This window comes from Scomber japonicus, chromosome 11, assembly GCF_027409825.1.
Source record: "Scomber japonicus isolate fScoJap1 chromosome 11, fScoJap1.pri, whole genome shotgun sequence".
NCBI classification, from domain to species: domain Eukaryota; kingdom Metazoa; phylum Chordata; class Actinopteri; order Scombriformes; family Scombridae; genus Scomber; species Scomber japonicus.
Genome location: NC_070588.1, coordinates 21,118,158 through 21,130,220, shown reverse-complemented (window position 1 = coordinate 21,130,220; position 12,063 = coordinate 21,118,158). Strand labels below are relative to the sequence as shown.

Here is a 12,063-nt window from a genome sequence, read left to right as displayed (position 1 = left end):
TTATAGCCTAGCTAAGTTCTCCACTGTTTTTTTTTAATGTAAGAAACAAAACATCTCTTTCATTACGTCCTGTTTCCTAACTGTGTGTTGAGCAACTGAGCTTTTGCAGTAGGCCTAAAGACATTTCCCTATAAGAATTGCTAAAGTTTTTCTAATTCAGACTCAGATTCAGATTCTGACTTTGACTCTGATACTTATTCAGATTCAGATTCTAATTCAGATCCTAATTCAGATTCTAATTCTGATTCTGATTTAGGCTGCGATTCTAATTCTGATTCTCATTCTGAGTCATTTCCTTTGAAAGGTGAGAACGGAAGTGGATTTTTCCTCGTGCCTAGCTTGGCGCGAGTAATTGAGGCGGAGGCAGCCAGCCTGCGACAGAAAAACAAGCGAGAATAGGTCGAGCAGTATATTGTCAGTCCACGTTTTAAACGGAAAACAAACTGTGAAACACACGGCTATGTGGATTTAAACGTTATTTTTGTCGCTTTCACGCGGGCTTAGTTACTTATTGTTTGCTAGTCGGGTTTCTTCATTTTTTCTTGTTGAGTGTGTCGCCGTTTGCCCATTCTCACTGGAGTGAACACTAAGGTAAGCTCGTAACCGCAAATGAACTGTGCAAGTTGGACGGTTCACTTTGCCCACTCAGCCGCTCTTTAAACGTGTCTTTTTTTGTTTCACTTCTTTCTGAAAGTTTTAATCCCAAACAGTCGTGAAAGTTGGGAGCAAAGGGTAGCTTAACTCTTCTCACTTTCTAGGTTTGACGCTGGTTCTTTGTCCACTCTGATGTGGTTTAACTAAACGTTGTGCTGCTGGAGCCTCGGGTTGCCTTGCGTATTGGACTTATTTCTATTAAATAACAAACAATGAATGGCTTAATTCTTAGTTTTTCCAAATAAAAAAAAAATAATGATTGAATATATCCACGTAAACATTTGCATTATTTGCACAGGATGACTTCATGAAGGCCTATGAGCTCTGGCTTCAGTCTACAAGCACAGGTCTTTAGTCATGTTTGTTTTCCTAGACATATTTTGTGTTAGACTTGTTTTCTTTTATTTATTTACGTGCTTTAAATCATATGGAGTCATCTTTTCATGATGGGTGTTCAGTGTATTTGTTACAAGCTAACACAATGAAACCTATTTGTCTAAACACCACAGATTGGTGACTGGTGCCATATGCAGTCTTGTTAATGTGTCTAGTGGCTCTTCATGGTTACTACAAGCCCAGTGGATGATAAGATGCATGGTGTGTCTTACTTGGCTAGAGTAGTTGTTTATTGATTGACCATTTAAATTGAGGAAATGGGGAGAAATATTTTCCCCCAAGCTGTTGCCAATGTAATGATTCAGGATATTTCAAGGTTACAGGCGGTCGATTTAAGCGCAGGTACATATCAAATCTTGGCACACCTATTCTCCAGACACACCTTTTGTTAAGGGTGCCATGGTAACGCAGAGTTCCAGGACAAGGTTCGCTCAGAAATGACAGGTATGTGCACGGTAAGGGCATTAAGAGACTGCTAGGCCTGTACTACAGAAACTTCTTATCTTACCTCATAATGTCATAAGTCAAGAACTCTCAAGGCAAAAAAAAAAAAAAGTGATTTGAAATGCCACGCACACTTCTAAAGTTAGACATTTTAATATCCAGTCTTACATAAGTAGGATTACTACTGAAGTTAGCATCAGAAGCTTTTGTTTGACAGTCCTTGATAGTAGATTTATTGTTGAGGTCCTTTCTGTTGTATTTGTTTGGTTTCCCAACAATGTTCAGCCTTATGTAAGCTACTTGTGAGTGTGATTCAACTCTGCAAACATTCTGTCATTTCCCGTATTAGTTGAGCGGTCAACCATTTACCACTTACTGCTTGTAAATAATAAGAGTCCCGAAAGTCAGATATGTTTAAAAGCATTAAATTAAACATTTACTGGTTCTTGAAACAAATTCAAACAGCAGTAGCTACTTGGGGAAACTAATAAAGCTCTCCTAAAAAAGAAATTTGACTCTAAAAGCATCCCTTCAGGTTGCTGTTAAAAAGTTGAAAACATTCAAGCATCATTCATTTATTGTTTAATTGTGGCTCACTACATGTACAAGTAACATAATTCTTACAGTTAATTAGATTTGAAACAATTAGTTGATTGACAGAAAAATAATAGACAACTATTTTAGTCAAGTGGGCAATGTCAGTGACAGATAAAGAAATTCTAAAACATTGCCTTGGGCTTAACAAATTCAAAGACATGTTATACACTAAATGATTGGCGGCTTATTGATGTGTTAATTAATAATACAAATAATTATTGGTTTAATTCATATCTAAAATTGTACAGTTGATGTGCAGTCAGTACATAGCTTACAAAGGCCCAGAGGGCAGAGACGACCCATTTCGAAATGAATCAAAAGACTGAATTGGCTCACAGAGACTGAAACTAATGGTGTGTTTAGGTAGCCTTTATAAATTACTACTGTCAAACGTTTTAAAAGTTAACCACAGGAACCCCCAGTGTCTGTTATAAAATGATTGATGCAGTTTTATGACATCATCGTGTGTTTGTGCCAGCCTATGTGTAATTAGTAACATATTCAGGCTGATAAAAAACAGACTGTCCATTGGTGTAATTCATATGACGTGCCACTCCTGACTCATGAACACCTAAAAAAAACATTTTTCCAGTTATCTAACTTGAACACAGCATTTATGAAGTGGCCAGGTTGTGATGGAGATTGCACATGTCCCTGGCTGCTTGCTGAGTAGTTGTGCATTGGCCACTTTACACATGATGATGCATCAGCTCTTTTGGCTTTGAAGGAGGTCTCCCCTGATTTGGTACACAAATCTTTCATTCTGTCTGTTTGTTTCAGATGAACAAGCAGATAAACAAGGCGTGGGATTGGTGTAACTTGTTAGTAGAAGACGTATGAAAGTCATGTTTATTCAAGAATGATACATTTGCTGCCTGTGTAAGCATTTTGCTCTACTTCCAAATTTGGTTTTCATTGAAATGGGTTGCATGACATGCTTAATTCTTGTTTTTCTTATATGAAAAACTATATTTAATATGTCATTTGAGCTACATTTTTACAGAGGAGATAATAAGCCAAATTACTACTAATTGCTCTGCTTGTGTTTCTCTCAAATTATGCTTAATGGGCCTAAAATGTCTTCACACAGAGTTGGTGATTAAATGTCCTGCAGCGCCTACACAAAGTTTTGTTCATGATTTTTTTTGGCGGGTGGGGTGGTGGGGTGGTGGGGTAGATCTGCTGGAAACAAAAACATGTTTACGTGACATGTTCACAAATTTTAAAAACAGATGTTTTTGCTTTTAAATTTTTTTTCACCATGTTGGGTGATGTGAACGTAACTGTCTATTTAGTAAAACGTCAATAGACACCATAGATAATGAGTTTAGCATTTATGAATGGCACATAATGCAATAATTAATACATTTTAATAGCTAATGATTAGCAATAAAAATAATATAATTAAATAATACATCATATTAAATGATAATCGCTTATAATTTGTGGTTAAGTAAGTTAAATAATTAAATAGAACAGGTACACTGAGTTCCTGTCAGACGATGAACTAGATTTACATCTTTTAACACTCTTCATTGCAGTGTGATATTTGAGACTTAACATTTATAGTCCTTCCCTTGAGTGCTGAAAGATGTTACTGTGTCATATATTAGCCCCCTGAGTTGCATATTTGACATTTTTACGATTTTTTTCACCTCTCCATGACAAACTGCTTTTCTTTTGTTAATTCAAACTAGTTTAAAGTTCCTCTAAAGTTCATGGTTTGGATTGCGAGTTACACTTGGAGCCCTCCTTTAGAAAGCCAGAGCGCAGAGGGAGAAATCATGCAGGGAATAGAGATCAGCGTCAGAATTGATATTTTGGCTTTGAAAGCGTAATGTTTACCTCCCTCAGGAAATCCTAATCTCTAATGGAGAGGAGAAGGAATTAAGGCGCGCAAGCACAGATGGGTGATCAGGAGACATACTACAGCGATACTCATTAAGAGCATCATGTTGGTAGTAAGATAAAGGCCATCCTATTGTTATTGTAATCATCTGTAATCTGGGCAGCCCTTAAATGGACAGTATTCGCAGTTAAGACAATGGACCCCTTTTCTGTAACCTCGTGATCCAGGAAGGAGAAAGAGGATTTGTATTAAAGCTAAGCACAGGGAAAACACTGACCAGTGAACAATATGTGTGTCCACTCCTTTTCAGTGTGATTAATTCCATAATAATTAAAGCCAACAAAACAATTCCAACGTGACGTCCTGTAATTACACGTTTGGTTTGACCAACAGTCCAACAACCATAAATATGGAATTTGTACAATCATATAAAAGAGAAAAGCAGCACATCCCCCCATTAGGCAAGCTGGAACCAGAGAATCTTTGAGCTTTTTATTTGATCATTGTTTAAAATATGAAGCCTTTTATCAGTCGTTTGAGCTCTGCTATGTATTTGTTGTTAGAGTTTATATAACTTAATGGTATCAGTAGAATTTTACTCGACACCACATTGCAACTGTGCAATAACTGTTAATTGTTGTCGATTTATTTTTTTTATCTGTTTGAAAGGCATTTTTAATATCTAGACATGAGCGTCTTGTCTTTTTCCTGTAACTGACACCTTACTTTTTCTACGACTTTATTCTTGGCCTCTTATCAGTAGTTTAAGGTTTCAGCTCTTTGTCCTGAGTGTTCTCTTTTGTTCCTTAACTTTGTCCGTTCTCTCCTCCTCGTCCTTCATCTCTATCATCCCCTCCCGCCTCTGCCACACGGCTTGAGTTCCTAATTCATGCCCAACAACTGAACCAACAGTCTGTTAGCTCCAGTGTCCTTGTGTCATCACTGGGCACTAGGCCTAATCCTACTCTGGGACACAGAAGGGGGGCCATGAAGGGAAGGAAAGCAGTGAGAGTGAGAGAGTAGAGCTGGCTACAACACAGCAGTACAGTATCTCAGCCTTACACTCACTTGGTGGTGATGTGAAGGCATGAGATGGCACAGGAGGTGATCACAGAGTGATAGAAAATCTGAAACGTGGTGATGAAGGAAATATCAGAAAGGGAGGAGCGAGGGGTACAGTGTTTTAAGCGCAGAAGAAAATGGTGGCCGATTCTCGCAGGGAACCGTGAAGTCTAATCTCTTAATTTGTAGTGTTTGTTAATTCATGGATTGATTAAAAAAAGATGAGGTGGTGAGCGCCCCCGAGGTCTTAAATGACATTACTTTGGAGAATGTAAATTTGACTCCTCCGCCCTCGGCCGGGAAAAGTGACCATGAATTGCTAAACATCCTGAGAAGTGTTTGTTAAATAGTAAGGAGAGTGATGCAGCATCAGAGGCTTCTTCACGCTTTAGTGGGTTCATATTACATACCAGAAAAACGGCACTTTGGGCTGTGGAGTGAGACAGAGCGAGGGATGAAACCCAACGCTACTCAGTAGGAGAGTTTCCACCTTGGACAAGAGTTCAGGACCTGATTTGGCTCCACACACACAGACAAAGCATAAATATTAGAGCTGAAACGACTGCATGAAATCAATAAAATAAGACCATTGATTTATTGAGTGAAGTCACTTACAAATGAGACTTTAGAGTGGTTTTCTTAGTTTTCTATGATATCACTGTTGGTCCTGGGATTTTGGAAATTATGATGGGAATTCTTCTTTTTCCAATATTTTACACACAATGTAATCCAGAAATAAATCAGTAAATTGAATGATTGAAAAATATTATTGTGAGTTGCATATTTTTGATCATAACTCAATTTTATTCATTTTCAAGCAAAAATAACAAAATTCCACTGGTTCCAGCTTCTCAGTTTGCTTTGACTTGTAATTTCAAAATGACAAATGGGGAATTGTTAATGGGAATCTCACCATGTTCTGACATTTCACACCCCTCATTAATCAATCAAAGAAAATACACAGCAGATGAATTAATAATGAAAATAATTGCTAGTTGTCTTGTTCAGATGGCTTGCATCATCTAAAAGTTGTGAGATAAAGAGAAGCTTGTAGCTCGTCCATCATCTGAGTTTCTGTGACTCATGAAAAGAGTTGAACGACTGTCTGTGAGTTTGTTCTGTCATGTTGTTTTCACTGGAGGCTTCAATGGGCCCTTCATGCTCTAATTGATTTAATTAAGTGGACATTTTCCTCTTTGGCTGCACTAATGGACGAACAGGCAGTATGCAGACAAACATTCAGTTATCTCACCCGGAGCACAAGGGCTTTGCTTATCTGTATTTCACAGAATGATCCACGTTCCGAGTTTCCCTCAGAGCAACACAGCCCACGATACACGCATCTCTCTGAGGTTCATCCTCATTTACAATCTCTTGCCATTCCTGTGAACTCGTCAAAAGGCATCGAGGCTCTAGTAAACATGGGGATTCACATTTGGTAAGGGTTTTCCCTGATGAGCGAGGGTGGATCGTTCTACATACTAAGGGTCGACCGATACATCAGCCGGCCGATATATCGTGCCGATATATATTTGCATTTTTTACTGGTATGGTGTGTTTGGTGTGTATGTGTGTGTGTGTTTCTGTCTGTCTCACTCTGACTGAAAACGGTCACGGTGGTGTGTGTGTGTGTGTGTGTCTCTCTCTCTCACTCTGACTGAGAATGGGACAGAGCAGCCATCACAGCAGGGTGTGTGTGTGAGCGCTGCTCCTCATCTGGAGGGAGAAAAAGCAATATCGGCTCCAAATATAAAAAAAAACGGCAGTACGTATCGACCATCAGCTAAGGCTGATGTAAAAAAAAAAACGGTCTCGGTATTGGCCATAAAAAGTCCGTATAGGTTGACCTCTACTACATACTCCTCATTTTATTGCCTGTTTGGCAGAGCACTATACTTGATTTCTACCACAACCAATTCACTTCAATGATGGCTTTTTTCATTTAATTTCAAATAATGTTGTACTGTATGCCCAGCATAAGGGGTTAAAACATGTTTGGTTGTCACCTCTCAAAAAACGTGTCAAGTCATCCCACAAAATCCCTGTCAAAGAGTTAAGTTACACATTTTAAGTGTTCAATGGTAGAAAAACTTTGAAGATGTCCAATGTTACGAGATTAGTTTAATACCCATTTCAGACAGAGGATGCACCTATGTCGCAGGTGTACATGCGTTACACCTATTCCCTTTGTTTTTGTCTGTCCATTTGCACTCTCCTCTCTCTCTGTCCATTAAATGACGTTTAAAATCAATTGAATTTATTTCCATTCATGAAAGCAACGCCAGGTCACTAAAGCTGGTTAGCCTCTGTTCTCAAAGGATATTAGTGAGAAATTGTATCAGTGTAACTGGGCCAAGGTTGGTGTTCAGTACTTTTTCAAGTACAGATTAGCACGCCCTCAACCAGACACGGATCAGTGAAAAAAAGCTTACTTTGCAGTTTGAAGCACTGAGAATAATGCACACTCTCAGCTGTCTGGGCCACATGGCATGAAAACCTCTGAGTTACTGGATCAGCAGTTGCTTATCTTAAATTTAGAATATTGTATTTTCATCATTATCACCAATCCTTGAGAGCAAGTACACAGTGACACATGTGACTTAATCCTGCAAAGAGAATGTGTTTTTAAGTAGCTTTCTACAAGATAATTGAGAAAACACAGCAATTAAGAGAAGTGCTGACACTACATACAGTGAAACAGAAAGTGAGAGCTTTAGCAGTGCGTGTGTTTGCTGAGGCATGCATGATGAGAGGGATTATAGGGATGGAATTCAATTCTAGTGAAAACCTGCCACCATCTCTGGTGCTTCTACAATGCAGCAGCAAAACAATGTTGTCAGAATAACACAATGAACAAGACGACACACAACACAGAACAGCCCAGTGAATCTGAGACCTGAGAGTTCAGCCTCAATCAACTTTTACTGTAACACAATATGAAATCTGGCAAGGTGCTGTGTTGTTGGCCAGTCAGATGTGTGTAAGCTTTGTAATATGTCCCCTATTTCCAACAGGTTACCTTGTGATCGCTACAATAAGGATGAGTAAGGTTAGGATAACATGGAGACTGGTGTTGATACTGCTTGCTCCGCCTTAATTTAAGGGAATTTAAAGTATTTTATAAAATTTGCTAAGTGATGATGGCCTGCTTTTAACTGTTCTGCACCTGAGGAAGAGAGAGAGTAAAGGGACGATGTATGATTGTTGCGTTATTTAGTTTGTATGAGATCTGGACATAGGACTGGCTGTCTATTAACAGCTCTGTTGCAATAAATGCACTCAGCTAGTTGAGATGCAGATGTAAGAAAACGTTTGAAAATGTATGACATACATTCAAGAGCAGAGAGTTGTTAAATGATGAAAGCAGAGAGACCATTCGACCATCACAACCAGCAGCGCTAAAGTTAATGTAGTGTTTAGCTGGGAGACTCTTCTTTACAGTTAATAAGTGTGGATGTGTTTCATCTGATAACGAGTGTAACCTTCACTTGAGGTTAACTTGTTGCTTTGAACTGAGCTTTAGAGTCTCTCGCTAACTGGAGCCGTGGGAGGGAGAGGGAAGTTAACTTAACTGTAGGCAAACAAAAAAGCTGAACGTTAAACAAATGAATGAATGTTGTTCAAATAATGTTATCGGCACTGAATGCTGCTGGAGCTTATCGTTACTGGAAGCGTTGCCAATATGTAATCATCTAGCTTCATGAAGAAAAAAAAAATCATTGCCGCCCTGATCACTTTATAGACTTGTAAATTCTAAAGTTTTATAAATGGCTGTGTAGTGTTATGACGATACTTGAAATAACATGTTGTGACCAATGACCTTACTTCCCTCGTTCATCATACTCAGTGTAGAAGAAGTGATTTCCCATCAAAATGTACTTGGATTGTTTTTGATCTTTTGCCACTCTGGTTTCCTGCTGGCTTACAGTTTGGTTGCGACTCTCCAAGCGGTAAACGGCTTGTGACATATTGTCACGCTTACTGTACTGCTCATGTCATTGACCTGTAAAATAATTATGCTAGTAGCTGCAGTAGACTGTTAATGTCTTTTCCCAGGCTGATATCTGAGCCTAGTCTGCCTAAAGATGTCATATGAAGGAAGTGGAGTAACTCAGTCTCCCCAACCATCTGGACAACAGTCTGGGTAATTATGGTTGATATTTCAGTGTGATGAACAGATTTATGCTTTAGAAACCACAGCTCTATTTTGATATTTCTTCTGTTTATGACCTGAAATGATTGATTAGTCAGTTGAATATTTTGAAAATCGATTCATTGTTAGTTTCGTCTGTGTTTCGTCAGACAAAACAATGCATTTGAAAATTACTCCTTAAGCTCTCTGAACTTGTGAGGAATTTGTCTCTATTTTTAACATTTTAAGATTTTATAGATCGAACACTTAGCCGATTAACCGATAAATATCAGAAATCTACAAATAAGTAGATTATGAAAATAATTAATTGTTAACAAATTGTCGCAGCACTCAAGATTAGGCAGATCATGTAGAATCGGCATTATTTTTTAACATATGGGCTACAAAGACTTTTTCTTCATTTATGTGTCGTGACCTGTGCTGCTGCGTGCTTGGGAGTTGATTCAGTTGCTGAATGGAGCAATATGATAGCTCTCCTAATCCATTTGTGCCCTCTCTCTCTCTCTCTCTGTTATTCTTTCACACACACATGGCTACAGCCGAAGGAAATCCTGCTTTATTTATGAGATGTAGGCCTATAGCTTAGAGTGCCACAGGACTCTCTTGAGAATTCAAGACTGCACACACACAATATTTGGCCTGTGGATTCTCTCTCTTGCTCAGGCATACAGTCATATGCACGCGCTGCAGGCCATCTTTTTACCATATCTGCTGTTTTGGCTCGGCAAAACCACAGTTATTTCAGTGTGACCTCAGTCTTCCTCGGCAGTGAACAGAGAGCTGCTGGCTGAATGTGGTACTTCAGTGTTTTATTTGGCAGCAGTTAAGTGGAATAAGTGATATCATCTCTGTGTCATACAGGGAGAAATGCCATCCTATGCACAGGCCACACTAAATCACTATAGTGGTATTAGTGTGAAGGGTAAGAGATCACGCTCTGGTAAACTAGAACAGGAACAGGAGAGTTCAGATGAGAAGTATTTTAAAGAGGAACTCCACTCTAATAATTTGATATTAATAATAATGCAGTATGTGCCTGTAAATAAACCTGATCATAGCTTCAGTAACAGTTCTGCCTTAAACCAGGAGGAACAAGGGCTCAATTGGTAGCATAATTAATAGCTAACACTAGTGTTCACCTTGTGTTCATTACATGTTTTAGTACATTTCTGTCAGCTCACATGCCACCTTCATGAATTAATAGCAAGATATGTGGTCCCTCTGGCACATTATGATTTATGATACTAGATCAGCCAACGGTAATACCGACATTTCTTTCAGTGTGGGAACGTGGTGGAAGGTTTGAAGCAGATGTGGGGCTAGAGAAACATCACCAGCCAGCAGGACAGGAGTAGGCCTCACACACACATAATCTACAGGTACAGTACAGAGAGAGAACAATCAATTTTGAATAGAGGAAAGGTTATCATCTCATCAGTTTGTTTGAGGAACAGCTGTGGCTATATGACACTAGCCTTAAAATTTGTTATTTGCAGATTTGCACTAAAAGTGAAATCCAAATTCTCAACTTACTCGTTTTTTTTGTTTGTTTTTGCAACTGTTGCAAGTTACTCACTGTCACTCTTCATATTTTAAGACACTATAAAGAGGCATTGAAGTCAGTGGTTAGAACAGAAGTACAAAGAGTTGATTTTATTGAAGGGATACATGGTCTCATTTAGTGGCATTGGTTTAAACTGGCAGGTTTAAGAACACTGCAGACCAGCACATTGCAAGTTGTTGCAAGTTTCAACTCGTCATGAATCTTTGGTCTAAACTGGTCTTAACATCGTCAATAACAGCTACTATTACTACAGAAACTATCCATGTAAAACATCTTACAAGTATGACCTTCATTACTGAAATGCATAAAAACTCAATGCCTACTATGTCTTTATTCGTGTCTGTAGTCTCTTATTTATTAAACTATCAATATATAGTTCTCTGTGTTTAGGGATATTTACAATAAAAAAACAGGGAATAATCAAAAATAACCAAAAAAGAAGAACATTTTGGAGTCTTTATGTCATTGTGTGGTAGCCATGCAACTAGCAGAGACTCCCATACATAACCCACACCCCATAAAACCACAACTTTTCACCCTTCAGTGTTTGTAGGGGAGAGATTCTGGTTGGTCTTTTTTTTCTTCAGACAGAGGCAAGCTAGCGGTTTCCTGTTGTTTCCACTCTAAGCTAAGCTAACTGGCTGCTGGCTATAGCTTCACATTTAGGGTACAGGTCGTGTCAATCTCCTCTAACTCTCAGCAACTCAAGAGCATAAATTATAATACTTCCCAAAATGTTGAACTTTTCTGATAAATGTTTTTGGTGACTGAAAAGATGAATAATATATAGTTTAATATGCCCTAATTCATCAATTTATCAGAGTCAACCAGAAATACCCACATTTATTTTTAAAAAAGTCGGGCAAGCAGTATGAAGAGTAAGAAATCATAATCTTCCCCTCATTCTCTCTGTGTAGATTTTTTCCTATATTTAATCCCACAGCACATCCCAGTGTGTCAATGTGTTCTCCAGATGTTTGGCAAAGCTGGGTCTGATGCTGTGATTGAGTGCAAGCATACAGCGATTTCATGCAGTTTTAACAGTAATACAAGGCTCTCTAGACCTGACATATCTGGTTTATGTTCATGGAAAAGAGAGATGTAACTCTTACAGATGCCATTTCCATTTTCAACATACTACTCTTGTCTTTGAGAGGCTCTGACGTCAACGCAACGTTATATAACATATGCAAACAAACACGCGCATGAAATACAAGCAAGATACCAATAACAGCTCTCTGCTTGTGTTCCTTGTAGAAAGACTTTCCCATGTGTCGTGGAAAATCTGGATAAATTTAGATTGTTTTTTTAGTCAGTCATGGAAAACAAATAAAATCGTAAAAT

General features: G+C 38.5%; 1 protein-coding gene across 1 annotated transcript in view; it reads left to right on the top strand.

The window, feature by feature from the left end:
• The first annotated feature begins 371 nt into the window (after window positions 1–371).
• nck2a (NCK adaptor protein 2a) overlaps window positions 372–12,063 on the top strand; it is a 34,784-nt gene continuing 23,092 nt past the window's right edge. The window contains exon 1 of the mRNA XM_053328416.1: window positions 372–591. The gene's annotated coding sequence lies outside the window, so the exon portion shown is untranslated. The remainder of the gene's footprint in view (window positions 592–12,063) is intronic.